At 38.6% G+C, this 21,319-nt stretch overlaps 1 protein-coding gene across 1 annotated transcript in view; it reads right to left on the bottom strand.

Annotated features, from left to right (window-relative positions):
- Nucleotides 1-21,319, bottom strand: part of LOC146004129 (uncharacterized) — a 619,261-nt gene that overhangs the window by 260,657 nt on the left and 337,285 nt on the right. The window lies entirely within an intron of this gene.

Here is a 21,319-nt window from a genome sequence, read left to right as displayed (position 1 = left end):
TAAGGTGCTTGAACAAACATACATCAGCACTTAAAAAGAAGATACGTACTCTAGTGTGGTGTGAAATATTGTACATTATATATACAGAATGTGTGCGTGTGTGTGAATTTAAATGCTACGTAAGGACACATGCTAGATGGATGAGATAAGTTGGAAGTAAACAGTGAAGAATTTAGGAGAGGAGAAGTTAATGATAAAGAAATATGAACAGCACAAAGGAACTGGATGTGAGGCACATTCTAAGCGGAAAGCAGAAAATGATTGAAACAGAAAGATCTAAATTCAATCAGTGTAGGGTAATAATTCTTGTTTTATCCTTAAATTCAGATCTTCAAATATGTCACGTAGAGCACATACGTAATCAGTTCCTAGTTGAAGCTTTTCGAACTGAAAATACATATCATGACCTCGTTCCCTCCTGAACTGAGTTAATTTGAACTGAACCAGAAGAAACGTATTCGCATCACACACGTGCACGCATGCCTGAGATCCGCAAGGAATCCACACTTGAAAAATCAAGGATCCGCGTGTGGAAACCGAGTCTGTCTGTGCTGAAGTAATCATCAATGGCCGGTCTGCTGGAAACTCCAAGTTAGGAAACCAGTTTGCAAATGCAAGTTGCGTAATCGTTAGTAAACTTGCGTAAAGCTGGAACGAAGTGCAATGCAGTGGCAAAATGCGAATCTCATTTCTGCACGGAGACCACGTTATGCATCAAAAGCAAGGAAATAATTTGAGAAACAATCTGAACCGTCAGAAGGGAAGAGACAGAGCATCATTTAGAATCAAACCCGGGTCTAGCTGGTACCGACTGACCACCAGGGTTCCTTGTAATGGAGGAGTACCACATTTGATGCCTGGTGGGGGTATATTACACTGCGATTCGCTTTCGACTTTAAAACTGAACTGTAGGTCTAGTCTTGATGTGGACTTAAAATAAACGATGGTTATATGTAAATAACCCAAAGGAAGGTATTGATATTTGTGAGGGATTATACTCTACATGATTTCAAATCTCATAATTTTATGTTGTTTCTCTCCTCTTCTTTATTTTTACATGAACAATTCACTTAATGAAGCAAGTTATATGAGAGAACACAAATTTATGAATTTAAAATTAATATATTGCCGTTAGCATATATATTTTTAAGTTTTGAGGCATACTTGGACACTTTATAGTCACCCTGTAAAAGGCAATTTGGCTGAAAGTTATGCCGAAGTATGCGACTGTTTTCTATTACACCATAAATCAATGTTTCTCATGCTTTCATTGTAAATTTAAAATATGTCATTCATATATGATGTAAACTTTAAATATGGATGTTTAAATTTATGTATAATGTTCAATAATGGTGTTTTTATCTGTAATGAGTAATGCAAGTAATTGAAATAAAAGGCAGACTTAATTGAGGAAATGCGTGTTACTTTTCTCTTCATAAATTTTGTCTTCTCGTTTAATAAACTAAAAGTTCAAATATACAAAACAGTAATTTTGCCTGTAATATTATATGGATGTGAAACTTGGTCCCTTACATTGAAAGAGGAACATAAATTGAGAGTATTTGAAAATAAGATCCCTAGGAAAATATTTGGGCCTAAAAGGGATGAGGAGACAGGTGAGTGGAGAAGGTTACATAATTTGTATTCATGTCCAGATATTATTAGAATGATTAAATCAAGAAGACTTAGGTGGGCAGGCCATGTGGCACGAATGGGAGAGGAAAGAGGAGTCTACAGGATTCTTGTTGGGAAACCTGATGGCAAGAGACCAGTAGGAAGACCAAGACGAAGATGGAGGGATAATGTAGAGATGGACCTAAAGGGAATAGGTAGGGATGAGAAAGAGTATCTAGATCTTGCTCAGGATAGGGACAGATGGAAAGCCTGTGTTGCTATAGCCATGAACCTTCGGGATCAAGAAGGCTAGAGAGTGAGTGAATGATAGTTGTATAACGTTTGACAACAGTGACGTTGACATAGTAAAAAAAAAACATTTTGAGATATTGTGATAAAAATACTAGGGCTGAGCTGATACTAAGTGTAATTATCCTGAAAATTATGCAAAATTAAAACTTCCTTTTTATTTTGCACTACTTTTGCACGAAGAACTATATTTTGTGATTACATAATATCTATTTTAATATTCTGATGCAATTCTTGAATATTCTAAATCAAATTTAAGAAAAAGTACACACCAATATTGATCAATATTTTGAACAAAGTTTTATTATTGCAATTTTCTAATATCGGTATCGGGTCCAAGTGGTATTGGCTCAGCCCTAAAAAATACATTTATCAAAGCGTGGTTTCCTGCATTTCCTTAAATATTCAGGCAATTATGGTAATATAATATTTCATAAACTAGCCCACGGGAAGTTATAGTATCTTCATAAGTCTTCAAAATATTCTCTAGTTCAACCCTTCGAGTGCCAAGACTGGGCCAATTTGACCCAGATGACATTTTTTTTTTTAGGAAATTCACTATTTTAAAAAGCCGTAGTGGTATATTATTATAGGTATTAATAATTCAACATGCGTTTTTACTTTTGCACATGATTTCACTAAAGTTGGTATATAAAATATCAATAATTAAGTTCGTATGCAAAGCACACTATATCAGCGAACCGATCTGCAAGGACTGTGAAGTGTAATCAGAATGGAATATGTGATATCAGTTTCTTCTAAAAGAGACATCTTATTTGTATGTTTATATTTTTAATTTGAATTATTATATTTCAAGTATTGTTTGATTGAAAACTACTATTAATAAAGTACATTAAAAATTGCATCTCTTGTGTCCACACTAAATGTGTATGTGCTTATTTACTTTCATATAGACAATACATATTGTATTATATGTATATAACATGTATTGTAATACATGATACAATCAGGCACATTGTCCTGTTTATTGTATATCCCAATTATAAACTCACTGCATGAAAATAAATGTATTTTTTAAAAAATTGTGCCTGGGTCAAAATGAGCCAGTCTTGGTATTTTACGTAACATTTTTACCTTGGTACTCGAAGAGGTAATATCCATAACTACTACTCAAACAAATTTCTATGTATTATCCTTCTTTACTGATATGAAATTTGTAACATCGACGCCCGTCATATGACAAGACCCGCCTGCCATAGCTGGAGCTCATATCACTCCGAACATCAATTTCAAGAGCGACATTTGAGTTACGACATCTTCCTGGATGACATCCGGTGCGACACACACAGGCAGGCGATTGATTGTTCTTACGGCCGTTACGCTAAAATGTCGAACGGACATAATAATAATAATAAAAGTGCCATAAATTCGAACATCAACAGCCCCTGAGACGCGAAAAAGGGTCGTTTTATCTGATTGAGGCAAGAATCACAAGAAGGACGACCATTAGGGAAAACTTCATAAATTTTCCACATATTAAAGCCATTAATATTTAGAGGACCATTACAGGCTGAGACGTTGTAATAACATTGCTGGAAACAGGTCTGTCGCTTGACTATAATGGGATAATCTTTTGCATTGTCTATTCAACGCTGGAACCTATCCCGCGACCTATTGACTTGTCTGTCTAGACCAATTTATGGCGAATCCAAATTTGGCCAAAGTTTGTAACGGGGAGTGAAGGAAGACGATCTTCTTGAAGAAACATGTGGAGCCATTTTGACATTGATTTTGCAAAGATGACAACTGAATCTGTATTTTCCGTCGCTTTTCTACATCTCTAGGTTAATCGCGGCGTTGAGGATTAATGATGGCCTGATGAAGTTAATCGTGAAATTATATCCGGTGGCTCATAAACGTGTCGCTACACATGGCACATGCTGGCAGTTGAAGGAACTTTTTGCATAGTTGTGTCTTATTTGTCATTGCATCTCCACCATAACGGGCGGAAGCCCTGTCAATATTTCGACAAGCAGTAATGTAGAGCGTAACGCCCACTGTGACACGGAGAAACGCGACAACGGAACTTCTGTTGTCTGCTTCTATTGAAATCAAATGGTGAAATGCCCACTACAGGGAAACACGTGGAACCAAAGCGGGATTTTCCGTACCAGAAATCTACAGATTGTCTTAAAGGTTATTATTGGGTTATTAACTTGGGTTAGGATTTTGATGCAAATGCATCTTTTTTTTGGTAAGGCAGAAACGTTGCATAAGTAGATAGGAACGTGTTTTACACATAAGTAGGATGCCTTTGTTAGGGGATTCTTTTGAATTTTTGACCCTTTTTGGAGTAAAGGTCATTTTTTAAATTTTTTTAAGTCATTTTTCGGCCTTTTAAGAGTCATTTTATGCATTTTTCTACATTTTGGTGAAATAAGGGGCATCTTACATGCAAATGTAACCCTTTGAAAGAGAGAGATTCCCGACTCTCGTCTCATTGCCTTCAGCGCAGTTCTGAACGACTGTGTTTTAAGAAACAAAGAAATTCTGTGCAGTATTGTTGACACAAGCTGTTGTGTAACAATTCAGCTCATCAATGTGATTTTCCCCTCTATCAGTAAATACATTGTCACCGAACGGATTATTGTTAAAAAGCAATGAGTACAAAGTTTTGTGCTCTGTATCGGACATTATGTCAGGAAAGCAATTTGCACTCTATGGAATTGAAAGTGACTTAACAGCAAGTGATATTGTTCATTTCAAGTCAAGTTCATTGGAAGTCGAGAGAAGTTTTTCCATGTACAAGGCTTGTCCGACAACCGACAATCATTCATTTTTTAAAATTTGCATATGATTTTCGTTGTGTACTGCAACTCAGTACTTCAAGTGTAAAAGATACACAATGAACATGTGATAGATACTGTAATAATTTGTAATTTGAATTTCTCTTGGTAGTTTACAAATTTGTTCTAGAAATCTTTCAGATTTTTTAGGTCATTTTTCTAAGTTTATGGGGCATTTCCTTGCATGTATTAGGTCATAAATGCATTTTCTAAAGGTCATTTTTTGGCAATTTTAAGATCATCAAAATCCTAGCCCTAGTCATCACTCACTGAGACGCCGGAAACGGGTCTGTTGCGTACTGTTGTCGCGTCTCATTGGGCGTCTTCCAAATTATTCTCAGGCACAACTAATCCTTGACACTTACGTATCAATAAAAATAACAAATTGTGAAGTACTAATTAGCTATCTATAAAAAAATGACGTTTTTCGTTCTTCTGCAGTCGTGTGGTCACCTATCTTACTCTCACTAACTGACAGAAGTATAAAGATAAATTTTGTGTGAAATGATACATCTGCCAAATATTAGCTCAAGGCAACAAATAAAATCTATCAATCTGCAAACATGTGAATTTTAGGATCATGTTTAAATCCTTCAACAAATGTAACTGCTTCCAAATTTTGTACGATGTCAATTCTCGGGCTATCCCGATAACTTAGTGGTAAAGTTGTCAAGCCGTTCAGTTTGAATTCCCCGTGGTTTCACACTACAGGTTGGTTCGGATCCCACTTTAAACTGTTGGCCCAGTTCTTTCTTTTTACCCCATCTGAGCAACTTTAACAATGTTATTTTCTCTGTTGCGATGAAAACTGCGTAAATTATTGCATGAATGTCAGTTGCTAAGAAATCAGTTCTGTGAAACAGTTCCATGTCATGATTTTGTGCAGTTCTAGTCGACGGAGAAGAAAGCATTTCTTTTGGTTCTAATTAATGATTTGATCCATCAAAGAACTGGCATGTAATTTCAGCTATAAAATAGTATTATCTATATTAAAGTTACTCTGACAAAGAGGAATAATTAAGAGGTCAAAAGATGTAAATTGCCCGCGCCTCTGCACTAGCACTCACTATACCAGCTGCTCAGTCACGAAATGTGTATTTTGTAATGTTTTGCTAGTTTGGTATCTTTATGTCTTTATTATATATTCTGTAATATATTATATTGTTTATTTCTCTACATATTAATGTCTGTAGTACATTATCCTGTTTCTATCTCTATAATTTTAATGTCTGTAGTACATTATGTTGTTTATTTCCTAACTGTATTAATGCCTGTAAAACATTACGCTATTTCATCCTTTATTACATTAATGCCTGTAGTACATTTTCCTGTTTATATCTCTTATTATTTTAATGTCTGTAGTACATTATGTTGTTTATTTCCTAACTGTATTAATACCTGTAGAAAATTACGCTATTTCTTTCTTGATTACATTAATGCCTGTAGTACATTATCATGTTTATATATCTACTATTTTAATGTCTGTAGTACATTATGTTATTTATTTCCTAACTGTATTAATGCCTGTAAAACATTACGCTACTTCTTTTCTTATTAGATTAATGCCTGTACTACATTATCCTGTTGATATCTCTATTATTTTAATGTCTGTAGTACATTATTTTGTTTATTTCCTAACTGTATTAATGCCTGTAGAACTTTATGCTATTTCATTAGTTCTTATATTAATGGCTGTCGAACATTATGCTGTTTATTCCTTTATAATATTATATTATTGTCTGTAGTGCTTATAGTGTTTATTTCTTTATTATATTAATGTATATAAGTAGTATGTTATGATGTTTATATTATTGTCCATAGGATATTGTGCTTTTCTTTACTATATTTATGTCTATAGTACATTTTTCTATAAGAATAATCATAGCGGAAGGTTAACGCATTTGCCAGGACTTGAATTTCTGCATCGAGAGCATGAGTCGACCAACCACCCAACTCAACAATAATTTGGAATTTTTATTATCCTTAAACCGAATCGGGGCTTGAGTCCTTCATCACGCTGCATGTCTTCCCCACGCGTTGTCCTCACCGCCCTTACCATTGGAAGTCGGCGCACCGTGTGTCTCCCATCAATAACTGACAGGGACGAAGGGGGCCCCCGCCCCACCAATCCGGACACGATTGTCAATTCATAACAGGCCGCCTCGCACCGGTTGCTGGTTGTGAAGCGGGAGTGTAAAACTCCCATGTCCCGGAAATTGAGTTTCGTCGGAGATCTTTTTTTTTCGAGGGGGTGGGTAAAAAAAAAAGGACCGTAAAAGCTGAGTTTCGAGGATATCCCCCTCGGCCAATGGTTGTCCCGAACGCATCCACTGTGAAGCCGTGCGAGCGTGGCTGTGTTTCCATTAGTCCCTATTAATAGATTCTTTTCTGTCCTGAATAATACATGGACACTTCATACGATGAGTTTACCAGCCTATATGCTCTTTGTGTTGATGATGTGTGGTTGGCGGGAGCTTGTTATAGCATCTTGTGGTGTGCTGTGTCCCGAAGAATTAGCAGTGCTCAGGAGAATTTGCCGTGCATGGAAGAATTGTCAGTGCTCAGAAGAAGTAACAGTTTGTTTAGAAGAATTAGCAGTGTTCTGAAGAATTAGCAGTGCACAGAATAACTAACCATTCACTGAAGAATTTGCCGTTCACGGAAGAATTTGCCGTGCATAGAAGAATGAACCTTTCACAGAAGAATCAGCAGGACTCAGAAGAATTGGTAGTGCTAAGAAATTAACTATACACGAAAGAATTACCCGTGCATAGAAGAATTATCAGATCGGAGAAGAATTAACCATGCTCAGAAGATCATCCCTGCACAGACGAAATGTCCGTAAGTAGAAAAATTAGCAGTGCTTAGAAGAATTAGCGTTCACAGGAGAATTAACAATTCACTGAAGAGTTATCCGTTCACAGAAGAGTTGGCCGTTTACAGAAGAATTAACCGTTCACTGAAGAATTAGCCGTGTATAGAAGAATTAATCGTTCTCAGAAGAGTCAGCAGGGCTCAGAAGAATTGGCAGTGCTAAAAAAGTTACCAAACACAAAATAATTATCAGAACGCAGAAGAATTAGCAATGCTCAGAAGAATTAACCATTCACAGAAGAATTAACTATTCACTGAACAATTAGTCGTACAAAGAAGATTATCCCTACACAGAAGAATCAGCAGGGCTCAGAAGAATTGGCAGTGTTAAAAAAAGTACCGCACACGAAAGAATTAGCCGTACATAAATTAATTAGCATTGCACAGAAGAATTAACTTGCACGGAAGAATTAGCACTGGTTAGAAGAATTATCATTGGTCAGAAGAATTAACCATGCACAGAAGAATTAACCGTTCAGAGAGGAATTAATCATAGACATGAATTATCCATGCATAGACGAATTAGCATTGCTCAGAAGAATAATCGTTGGAAGAAAAATTAGCAGTGAGCAGAAGAATTTGCTGTGCATAGAAGGGTTAGGGGTTCACAGAAGAATTCGCAGTGTTTAGAATAATAAGCATACACAGAGGAATTAGCATTACTCAGAAGAATTAGTAGTGCACAGAAGAATTGACTATGTGCGGAAGAATTAAACATTCACAGAAGAATTAACAATTCACTGAAGAATTTGCTGTGCATAGAGGAATTAGCTGTTCACTGAAAAATCAGCAGGGCTCAGAAGAATTGGCAGTGCTAAGAAAGTAACCGTACACAAAAGAATTAGGCGTGCAAAGAAGAATTATCAGTACGCAGAAGAATTAGCCGTGCACAGAAGATTATCCCTGTACAGAAGAATTAGCCGTAAGTAGAAAAACTAGAAGTGCTTAGAAGAATTAACTTGCACAGAAGAATTAACACTGGTTAGAGGAATTATCATTGCTCAGAAGAATGAACAGTTTACAGAGGAATTATCCATACAGAGACAAATTAGTCATGCATAGAAGAATTTTAGAAATTGCTCAGAAGAATTATCGTTCCTCCGAAGAATTATCATTCCTCTTAAGAATAACCGTGCACAGAAAAATTAGCAGTGAAAAGAAGAATTTGCAGTGCCTGAAAAATTAGCAATGCTCAAAGATATTATTCTAAATTTGTCAAAGTTTGTTTTCAGTCGACTTTATGAGATCTCATATGGGGTAAGCGGCTATATACTTGAATACGATCTGCTGTTCAATGTGGCTCAACCGCATAATCCAACATCTATTAGCGATTTCTTTGGAGTTTGCAGCGTTATAATGATGAATGATACATTAATATATAAGAAAACTCAAGGAATATCATATCGTGCCTTACACATGCTCTGTTACTAACACCAACAGCTCGAGATGATAGTCAAGTTCACGATCCAGCATGTCAATTGTGAAGTAACGGTAACAAAGCGGTTACTGCGTTCCTCTATAGCTATGGGCCAAGATGGATCGTATACAGCATATTTAACGTAACGCCATAAGGAAATATAATTTGATTTCGCCCACTTTATGACCATTTTGCCACTAAAATGGATCTTGCATCATCCGGATGGAAATTCTGGATAATATCACTGTGATAGAGACGTGATATGAAATATAATCAACTTTCCCTACGTTGACATATTACGTGCCTCTTTAGCATACAGCCATTTCAATTCGGATGAATTATTTTGAATTACTCTGTATTTTACAACAAATTTTCCCAATGTAATGGGTTATTTTTGACCTATGAATTCAAACGGTTTAGCATCTCGCGCAAGTCAGGATATGGAAAAGTTTGAACATGATCTCGCAGAATCAAATTCAAACCAACACGAGGCCCCCATTTCGGATCAGTGCCAAAATATTTCCATTCACCAATCCGTATCCCTCGTTAGCAAGATGGAAGATAGGAAGAGAAAAAGCGGAAGATAATGCCGACGGCTTATTAACCCAGTTTCATTAGTTTAGGGCGTCTGAATGTCGCCCAAAAGTTGTAAAGTTAATGAGACCGCGCGGAGACCTTAGAAGGTCTGACAGCGCCACCTCAAGGCATCTCCCGGCGTCGGCAAACAAAGTGGAAATTGCTTCGGAACTCTCAGGCTTGTTCCAGCTGTTAACTTCTGCAAAAGTCATGGGAGTTGAGTGATAGTTGGTTGCAACTTGCTAACTGTAATATATTTCTCTCTGATACCGTAGAGAACGTGAACTCTGCTGGCGGGAAAATCCCTGGAGGCTGGTGTCGAAGAGTGCACCATCAAGGAACTTGGAAGAAAGTTTTGGTAATTCGGTTTGTTCTCGGTTCACTTTGTGCACTAATTGGTTAATCAGGACTCGATATACGTTTTAAAGTAAGATCCGAACCGTTATTACTTTCCGTGGAGTATTGACACCGGGATATCTTGATTACGAGGCGACAACAATTACCACCACGCCATCGAGGAGATCCTGTACCCGGTCCCAGCTAACTGTGGAGCAGGGCTGCGTATAGCGGCATAGGAGGACGAGGGAAATCGAGTGGTGAAAGCGCAGCGTTGCCAACCAAATGGTCCTGACCGTAAGTGTACGGGAATTTCATGGCATGTACGAACGTACGCTCGAGACCTTAGTCCGTACGCTATATGTACGGCTTGTCAAAATATGCACTTGCTTTTTATCCCTAATATTTCCTTAAGAAATTATTAAACTAAGTTTATGGACCTGGAGACAAAAATACAGCCCGTTTGCCATGTGCGTACGGTATCGTGGCTTTCAAAAGTTTGCAACGCTTGCACAGTGAAGCAGGTAATCGGGTAACTCCCTTCGCCCATTACGCAATTTCTTTTCTCTCACTCTTCATTGGTGGAGCCGTCTCGCGTCACTACTTGCGCAGATACTTGTTCTCGTCCGCCTGGTTTACAGTTAGCTGGTTTGGACTGTAGACGGAACTAAGAAATCAGGAATAACGTGTTTTTGAAAGAGTAAATTTTCCTAACATTTGTAAATATTCACTATCAAGATAGATATAACACTTTAGTAACACTTTAATAGTTACTCAGATCAAAGATGTAGATTTTTTTTTGTTTTTAAAACAAATGCTCATGGATGAGAAAAATTATTCCATTAATGTAAGAAGGAATAAGAAAAGGTTGTTCATCACTATTTCATTGAATTCGATTTACACAGTTCAAGAATTGATACAAAGTGCGCTGAGTGTATCTTTCTTTTTGTCGTCAGGGCGGGTTTTTCATCAGTTTCCTTTATTATTTAACTGAAATCTCTTTATTCATTATGCTAGATAATTACATGATTTTCTGTGGCATTACATAATTTTGTTATACCTCCCGCAACTGTCGTTGTTCCCAAGACGGCACAAAAACGAACACAAACGAAAAACATAGAACCAATTCAAATGGCAGCTAACAGTTCCTGAAGGAGCTGATGTCTGGCATCTGAGTCTTCAGCACGGTGGATGGCCTGTAGTCCTTCCACCAACACACGTAGTGGCTGGAGTAGAGCTGGGTTAAGCAGTATGTTTAGCAGCCGAAGTATTTCTTGCAGGTTGTTGGCACCCTGTGGTTCTGGTCTCAAAATTAAGGCCAATGATTGGCTGGGAGAAGGCGCAGCCGGATTAGGTCAATTTTCTGGCTTCTCTGGTTGAATGGCGCTTTGCGTTGAAGTATGAGCTGCTTGAATGACGCTCTGCGTTGAAGTCGAAGCTGGTTTAATGAGGACAGTATTATCCGGAGGCTTGGATATGGTCTTCTTCTCCTTGTTGGTGTCCTGGGTTGACTTCGTTGAGCCCTTACCACGGGAAGCTTTCAGTAGACGTTGATACACAGGACATAATTGGATGTGTGTGCTCCTGAACAGTTCACGCACTTTGCTGGTATGTCTGGTGTGCGCTGTGGGAATTCTGTAATCCAATGAGCCTCAGAGCATTTAACGCACCTGGGGTTCATATGGCAGGAATGCTGACCGTGGCCGAAGCGCTGGCAGCGATGGCATTGAAGAACTTTTTGAGGTCTGAGTTTTTCCACAGTGAGTTTAAAACGACTGAGAGAGTCGAGTTAGTTTATTTCCGATGATGGGGTTGCCGTCTCGGAGTCGAGTTCTGAACGTCGTAATGTTAAGACGACTAATGGAAGTTTGGTTACCCTGGGATCGGGAACCGACGAAGCTTCTGTGAATAAAGGAGTTTGTCTTTTGTGTAGACGACGAACATTTTCCACCTGATAGCTGGAGTTGCACAGAGCTTTGTAAATTCGTTCTTCTGAGTAGACCAAAGGAACATGTCGAATCACCACCTTTCGGTAGTTCTTTGCTGCTGATAGTGTGGCCATGTGCTTCACGCCACTTGGTCCTTGTAGGAACTGCCAAACCTTATTGAAGTCAGAAACGTTTGTGCATATAACCTGTAGCGGTATATTTTGTGCTTTTAAGCCGATTCTCAGCAACATACACAATATACACAACCATACATTTTTGAATCCTTGTCCCGAGGTTCAAAACTTACAGTACCTGAAGTTCTGTGGATGCTAGTTTACCCAATAGACACGTACTTCTTCAAATTATAGCTTAACGCCCATTTCCTTTTAGATATATATGTTTATTCATATTATATTTACAGAAGTTAATTCTTGGCCGTTATTCGCAAAATGTACATTCCGGTGTACCCTGTCCCCCCTTCCCGAGGAGAGAGTGTAGACTCACGTAGCCACTGGCTCCACGAGTAAAAAAAAATATAACCCTCAGTACCAAAAAAGGTGGCTGAAGGTATATGTGTGGTGTACCCGGTTTCCCACATGAAATAAACTATTGGAATAATGTGAAAAGAGCAAGTGTGTGTATTAAAAGAAAGTTAACATCCCCGTCGGTTCACAAAGTAAGGAAAGAAAGCTCGCCCAGCCGCTCCCCTCAGAGAAAAAGATACCTCTTACATTGCTGTACTCCGCCAAACATCTGAGCCCGATTGCTCCCCTGCCCTTCCTATTTATAGGCCCCGCTAATGACCTAAACCGTTACTGGAAACTTACCGCTCCCCAACGGCCAAGAACCCAAACGTACAGGAATACATAGACATACACAATGTATAACATAAAAAAGGATCCAGTAATGATCGCATCATTACAAACCTTGAGTTGGTTATACAGCACGACGAATTTTGGGCACGTATCTGTAACTCGTTGAATCTTGTCAGCGTAATGTGCACAACGAGTGGACAGATTGGTAGGGCATATTTGTCCGTGCAGAATGGTGTCTCATCGTATCGCTGAAAACCATACGGTGTTGACGAACAAGTAACTTATGGAGCTTCACTCCACGACGTAATCTCCCCGCGGCGTTTCGCCCTCGTTCCGGGAGACGAAATCTGGGAAATACTGCTAAATGTATCTTTACAGCCTCGACTTTAAACATACATAAGGAGATTCTAGTCCTCATAGCCACGCGTTGTTTTTAGCTGCAGTAAGGGGTTTAGCCCCTTGTATGTGCTGACGCAACCGATAGTTTATTCCAATCAACCAATCAATTATTCTTTCGAAACACGTAGGATAGAAGATAAAGATAAAATAGAAAAGCGACTGAACATAAGATTATGAACGTGAATCTTAGAATCACAATGGAAATGGTACGTGTAGCCATATCCATCGTATAACGAAAGCTTCTGAAAACTTCGTCTTGTCTCAATGACTGAAATTCTTTAATATGTTAGACATTTTAACGTACTGCACATGCATATTTTTCAAGAGCCAATAATACATGAGATGAAATGTCAGTTACGAAAAAATAAAGCCAATAATATCACAACAATGAAAGTGGAAGACATTGTGCTTTTGAGAGGAGCTATTATCCGTACCAGCTAACTGTAGACCAGGCGGACGAGAACAAGTCTGTGCGCAAGTAGTGACGCGAGACGGCTCCACCAATGAACAGTGAGAGAAACGGGATTGTGTAATGGGCGACGGGGGTTTTCCCGATTTCTTCCTTCACTATGCAGCAAATTTTGAAAAGGATAATACCGAACGCACATGGCAAACGGACCGTATTTTTGTCTCCAGGTCCGTACGATTTGTTTAAGAATTTCTTAGGGAAATATTAGGGATAAAACTACAAGAGCAAATTTTGACAAGCCGTGCATTTAACGTACTGACTAAGGTCTGGACCGTACGTCCGTACATGTACTGTCCTGACCGTACGGTTGGCAACGCTTCGCTTTCACCACTCGATTTTCCTCTTCCTCCTCTGATCGGCCCTGCTCTACAGTTAGCTGGGACAGATTATAGTAGACAATTAATTATGTGATTGTTGTTCTTCCTTTTACCTGTACTACAAGACTGCCATAGAAAACTTATGTATACTTATGAATGTGTGTGTGTGTGTGTGTGTGTGCATATATATATATATATATATATATATATATATATATATATATAAAAATTTGATGATTGAAATCATACATTTCTTTTGCAGGTTTGAAATCATATAACGGCTTATGAGTGATGGCTTTGGTGATATTTAGTCATTCCTCTATCTTTGACACACACGTTGATATTTGTTTAAATTTTCCATGAATGTGGTGATAAACCGGGCTTCAGCAACCTTTATGTATGTGCAGTACGTCGAGAGGTCAAGTATATTAAGGAATTTCAGCAACTGAAGTTATTATTCACATTAAATTTTCAGAATAGCAAATCAGGTTGTTGTTCTGTTATTTTAATTTACTTATTTGCTTTAAGTAAAGAGGTTGGTGTTCAAATTTGTGGATTCTAAATTAAAATATTTTGGTGTTAACCATATGCAATTGTTTTTGAGATATCAAGTAAAAAATGTGGTGGATTTAATTAATAGGAACTATTTATGTGCAAGGGCTATTCTATTCTTGAATGGTGAAGGTATATAAATATTTGGTACGGTCAATAAAAAACCGGATTAATACCGTGAAAAAGTGATGAAACTTACGGGATATGTAGACCAGGCTGAGATACGCCACATGTTTGCGAGACGAGTTCCAGACCGCGTCGCTAGGTGGCAGGCCTGGCAGGGAAGGGAGGTTGTGTATGTGTATACACCTTTCGGAGCATGTTGTGTTTTGTAATACGAGTTCGAGTCCTGATCACGGATATTTTTTTTTTCTTGTCAATTATTTATTACGTGTGTTGCCTTCAATTCATGCTTTATTGTTGAATGATCTTCTCGGAGAAATATTACAGTAAATTTTAAAATTATTTTTCCTCGTAGCTTCATGTTTTTAGAAGTTTACGAAGCATGCTTACTATTAACATCATATTTTTTTCGCTCAACAAACATGCATAGAGAGGTACAAAGCATGCACTCAAATGTACAATATTTACATATTAATAGTGTTTCTATCACAGACAGGTATTATTGATGTTTCGACTCTCGAGTTCTTCACGCTTCTTCTACAAGAAAGTAGCTATCTGCGCTTGCGTCTTATAACAGCATTTCCCCAACGTGGAATTGACCTTTATTAGAAGAAATACAAATTTGTAGTGCTGCCGTTCGTTAATTTATTTCGTAAGCATACAAGTTGGATACGCAGCCATTGTCCCAATCGTTTGCCAATGGCATAACGTGCTTTCGAGCGCCGCGCGTTTGTAGTTCTATATTTAAACGCCAGGCTGTGTGCCAATGGACGCGGTTTGAAACTATTCTAACAGATGGCACGCAGATCGATTTCCTGTAATTTTAGTGCTTCAGAATTGCCAACACACTGTTTTGGAGAACGAACCATGGTTTAGTTAACTGGCAGTTATTTTCATATTGAAAAACCCGGTGCTGGTTATGACTGGCTGTTATCTCCAACTGGCAGTTAGTTAACAGAAAGATTAACAGGACCAAATAAATAGAACATTCCATTAAATAAAATAAGACTTTGTTGCAGATAGTGCAATAATGCTTTCTTGATTCCTCAAAAAGAAAAAAAATCTCATTAGTTGCTTCTATCTCTTACTTGTACTAAATATGTAGTTTTTCTAATTTTATAATAAAAATTGTGATATTGAGATTTTGTTCACGATAGACTTCCTGTTACCAACAACCCTTTATGTCAAGGCTAATTATAAAAAATGAAGTTTCCTCTCTGGTGTTTATATAAACCGTTCTCCTGTTCAATTTTCCTTGAGCAACATGAGAAAGTTGGATGAGGAGATAATGTTACGAGGTAACACAAAGATCCACTTACCTTGTGGATCAGGTAACTTCTCTCTCTTTGTTCAAAAGAGAAACTGGGCTGGTTTTGGCATCGATACCATTCTTTGATCAGTTGCTGAAGCAGGCTAAAGGGATTCAAAGCCTGCTAGAGGAATTCAGAGGATAAATCACTCTCTGAGAATATATGTAATTGCATTCCGAAGCCTGTGAGGATTTTCGTGGCGCTAGTGTTCTTCGTTTGGCATTTCCGAGCGAGTTTCATATCCATTGGTAGCCCCGACTAATTTACAAGCACAATCAGCAATTGCTTCGAGCGTATTTGAATATTATGAAACCGAAGTTGATACGTGAAGGTTGGTCCATAAGACGCTTCTTGTGTTCGTGGGATTTCTTTGTGATGCGTTGGTGGGCCTTAACGAAACAATTATTTCAGTTCCAGTTTGGTAGATCCATATTCGACAAGGAAAACAATATACGATACGAACCTTATTTTTTAAAAATAGTCTTATTGACTGAGAATCATAACGTACCCAGTAAAATAGGACGTAACCATTTCCTTATTAAATATTTATGAATTATCCTGGCTGTGGGCCCAGGCGCCAAAGCGTTGTTGGCCTGCAAGATCAAGTAACCGGGGTGTACTATGTCTGAGTTTGACTTATGGTGTCTTACCAGATGGTCACAAAGATTACAACCAAGCTAAAACACCCTCTATATAGTCCTCAAAATTTCATAGTTGTCGCATTCGGAACAAAGATGTCATAGAAACAGTTAGTCACTTCGGTTAGAGCCAAAGACAGGTTTGGACAAATGCAGAAGATTATATCGAAGAACGCCTATAGCTGTTTCTTCTGATCGTTAGTAGAGCTTATTGAGAGGGTTCTCCATCGTGTAGGTGCCGGAAGCGAAGCTCCAGCTCCGTGTTTATCTTACCGTTTGTACACGGGGTAAAATTCCTCCTCGTCTGCGCAATCCTTGATTAATCAATTAAAAGTCTTACTAAGTGACGCCGACGGAGGCTTTGGGATTAGTTCGGTGAGGCCCGACGTAAAACTCTTGGTGTGTCTTTATCCGGTGACTTTTCCTAGGATGCTGAAACTTCTCTTCTACAAGGCTGGAGGCGCAAAGGAGTTATGTCTTTTCATTTTGCCTCCAGTCGGCTTTGGGAAAATCCCACGGGAACTAATTAGTGCCTTTTAGAAAATGGGTCCTGGGGGACGCGTATGTATATATCAACGCTCATGAACTTGGAAAATTGGCGAAGATTTGTTGCTTGAGAAACAAAGGGCGGATGGGGCGGTCTCACTGAGGATTTGAGAGAAGGAAAAGAGCGTTAGGAAATTCTTCCACGGTGCAAGGGGAAAAAATTGCCCCCAAGAAGGGCGTTTTGGGGGATAAGAAATGTATTCGGCGGACTTAATGGGTCTTATTATCTCGAGAGCGCGTTCTAAGAATATTTTCTTCGCTAGAGGAAGCTGGAAGTCATGCAAAATGCACGAATAAGTCTCAGAGGAAAGTTTGAATATGAATTCTTGACTATGCAGAGTTTATATTCTTAATAATACAGAGTGTATATTGCCGCAAATCATCCAGTTTACTAGTAGGTCGACATTTGAAGCGAATTTGACATCCGACTCATTTTATTTACTGTTGTCCGTTTCTGCGAATGCTCAGAAGGCTGCTGCGCATGCTCAAAATACTATTACGCATATTCAAATGGTACCGCGCATGCTCACAATGCTACTGCGCAATCCGACCCGCATGTTCAGGCTCACGTTGCAGCTATCCACGAACTACTGACGCAGAAGACCAAGTTTATTAATGGAGGCGCATTTTTCTGTTAAAACAAAACACTCGTTTTTTTATAGATTCCGATGGCAGAATTATGTTTAATTTAAAATATCTTGTCAGCTTCTCCAAATTATGGAAATATGTTCGGCCTGGACTACCGAAGAAAACATATTGGGTCTCAGGATATTTCGTGAAACCATTTAACCGACGGAAATTGGTAATCTCGACGTACTTAGTAAAACCCTTCAGCGGTCGAAAACCCATTTTGGTACTTATTCACGAGATTTATGCTTATCTGTAGTGTCGGAACATGACGAGAGGAGATTTGGCACAGCCTTTAATTTCTTAGTCTCGATATCTAAACTCGAGTTTAGTCGAAATTGTGTCGATATTTGATATTGGAAAAATATTTATTGTAACAAAATCCACAATATTAGTGTTTTTTGTATACAGTAACGACAGATATATCTTATCTATTCTTTGATATATCCGAATAAATAACATAGTACATCAATTTTGAAATTTTCTAATTAATTTTGTAGATAAAACAGCAAATCTCATCGTGTCCCGATTTTTCTCGTTTTCGATCTGGCCTCGATAAGTTTAGAAGATATTGGTCCTGTTCTCATCTCGATTTTTAAACGTTTTGATGTCTTACTGCCATCTATACCTAACCGCTGGATTCAACATGTCGAATAGTAGGTACAACCATTTGTCACCTTGCCCGTTTGAGCAATTAGTATACTGACATTAAGTCTATGTTGTGCACTTCATAAATTTATTTAGGCTCAACTGCTTCCTTTAACGCTAAATTATGTTCTAACATTGGAAATGTTATTGTCATGAGGAAAACCGAAGTAGGAAAGCCATCCTATAGATGCATGACTCTGCAAAATTTGATACATCCGGTTTCCAATAACTTACGGTGACCTTGACTTGTATCTGTACAGGGATTACGTGGGAGGAGCGCACGTGAGATCAGCGCAAAATATTTCGTGGGACTAGCGCATAGGATCTCAGGTGTTAGTGGAATTAGCGCACAGTGTGAGTATCAATAAGGACCTTCCCTCGCACTTTTCTTTCCAGACTTGTGACTGGACAACGTGTAGATTAATACACGAAGGTGGTTTAAAGGTTCTTCTATCAGCAGCTTCTATTACAGCTTCTTCAACTTTTCAGAACAATTGTCAATGAAACTTTGCAACGTACGACAGAGAATTGAGGCAACGAAATAAATCTTCAGTTTCAACATATTTGTCCAAAATTGTTTTTATACGCCTGTCGGTTTCAATATACTGTTTTCTTCTCTTGCGACCTGGAATGCCTAGGTCTTTAGCTATAATGTTGGCGCTCATCTCCTCAGCGTCTTCCATTAGTTTCTGAATGAGGAAATAAACTTTTGATTTATGTATTTCCACCATCCTATTTAACTTGTTATTCCAACCTTCCACAGGGTTGTTTGTCCTGTGTCTTTCTCTATAAACATTCCACATGGTTTTCGGCAAAGAAGCATTGTCCAGCCATTGATCTACGAAATAGTCAAGAAACGGCATCAGCTTTTCATTCTGGGGAGTGATCTGCATGATGCATAGCCACGCTTTGTCAATTTTTTCAGGTGGTATCAAGGCTAAAGCTGCGCACATACGACATATTTTCCTAAATCTTCATTTTCCTTATATGTTGGGGCTAGGCGTATGTTTTGTATATGACGCCAATGGCATTGATTAAAATGGTAATTACAACCTGATTAACCTCTATTAATGCTTCTGCGCATTTTTCACCTTCTACAAGAACAACTTTATCACCATAAAATTTCTCAAAACGCTCAGCAAAAAAGAAAGAAAGAAAAGACCTTGGTTTTTCTCCTAAGCAATGATGGTAATAACTTCCATTGCGCATTCACCTGCAAGGAAAGAAAGAGGAACATTTGAATGTGCGCATTACCCACGATCTTTTTCTCTCTGTGCGCAGATCACACTGTGCGCTCCTCCCACGTGCGCTTCTCCCACGACACCTGTACAGGAGTGAAGTGGAGGTTATTGGATTTTGATTCCTGCGCTAACCTGATCATGGTTCACGCGTATAAGCTGTGGTACCCAAAAGGGGATAGACAGGGGTACATAGCCTCCTAAATGGATATTTAAAAAATAATACAGAAGAAGAGAGAGCGGGTATCGATTCTCTTTTTGCTTTGAGTTGGTCGCACATTTGTGTGTGTGTGTGTGTGTGTGTTTTATATGGAGTGATCATATTAAATGCTGAAAGAGGGTAATAATAAGATAAAGAAAAGACTCATTCTTTCTTTGACCTCACAATTATGTGCACCAATATATTTCCTTTCCCGATGTTTTGTATCTAATTAGTGTATGCACTCGCTAACGATCATCGATGTTTCACATTTCTTTGTAGGCGGTATAACCAGGAGAGAACTGTTCGGATTAAATGTGCGGTAAACGAGATGCTCATACTCCCATCGAGACAAATTAGCCGACCTCCTTCACCGGGGACGTTAATTCGTTAAAGTGACTTTGGCGGTGACCGGCCTTGCAAGCTTCATAACGGCGTTACGGCTTTCCGGAGACCGCATAACAGTTTGGATTTCCAGGGCAGAATAAAAAATTAATTAGTTCCCGTTTGTTACGTAGCGGCGGGGTTTTCCGTTTCAAGAACAGGATCCGTGTAAGTGATCGGTCCCGTGCCGTGTTGTGGTCGGAAGTTTGCTCGGTAACCGCTCACCAGAACCCGCTTTTTTTCACAAGGGTGGAGGACCCGTGCGCGTGTTAGGACCAAATCAATAAACCGATTCGTTGCTCCGTGAAGGTTTAAAGAGTGCATTGGGCGTGTGAAGATAACTTTGCAGCTTAGCTATGTTGCGGAGTGACACTACGATTTTAACCTCGACCTAATTAACCAAAGTTTTTTTTTGTGTTTTAGTTATTGTGTGTCTCTTTACTCACGATCAGGATGAGTTGTGAATTGATGAAGAACAGTAAGGAACAAACACAACACATCCATGTCTTACCGAGGATTCGAACCCCTGGCCTCCGTAGCGGGGTGGTCAGCGCTCTGATGCCAGAGGTGGTCAACCATTTGTTTATCTTTCTTCAGGTCATCATTTCATGACATTTTCTTCTGGTTCACAAAAATGGAAAGGAAACGATGCTTTCTTTCTAAAAATATACATATATATATTTTCATTTGGCTTAATTTACGTTCCATTTCAACTTCACTGGATTAATAATTAAGATTAGGATGATTAAGAACCGCCTTTCCTGTCAGAGTAGCACATCAAAGGTACTAGGTTTTAAACCACACACTGAAAACTAAATCCATCATATCGATTGATGCACTAAAGTGTATTTTATGGATTCTTCAAAGAATCAGATTCACATTTGATGCATTTGTGTGCATTTTTGAATGTCGTGAAAGAAACACCAAAGTGTATCATTTGATTCAAGTGAGGATTTCTTTCAGTCGAAATGCACTTCAATGCATCAATTGATGTTCCTTGATGCACCTTCCTGCATCTTTTTGGATGATGCACTTAAACCTTTGGTCTGAGCTAGAGAGCATATGTAGCTCAGACGAAACGTTTAAGTGCATCATCAAAAAAGATGCATTCTGGTGCATCAAAACGCATCAACTGATGCATTGAAGTGCATCTCGTCTGAAAGGAATCCTCACTTGAATCAAATTGTGCATTT

The sequence above is a fragment of the Lepisma saccharinum genome, chromosome 21 (assembly GCF_977018435.1).
Source record: "Lepisma saccharinum chromosome 21, izLepSacc3.1, whole genome shotgun sequence".
Taxonomy (NCBI): domain Eukaryota; kingdom Metazoa; phylum Arthropoda; class Insecta; order Zygentoma; family Lepismatidae; genus Lepisma; species Lepisma saccharinum.
Note: the sequence above shows the minus strand (reverse complement) of the source record. Positions and strands in the feature narration are given on the sequence as shown.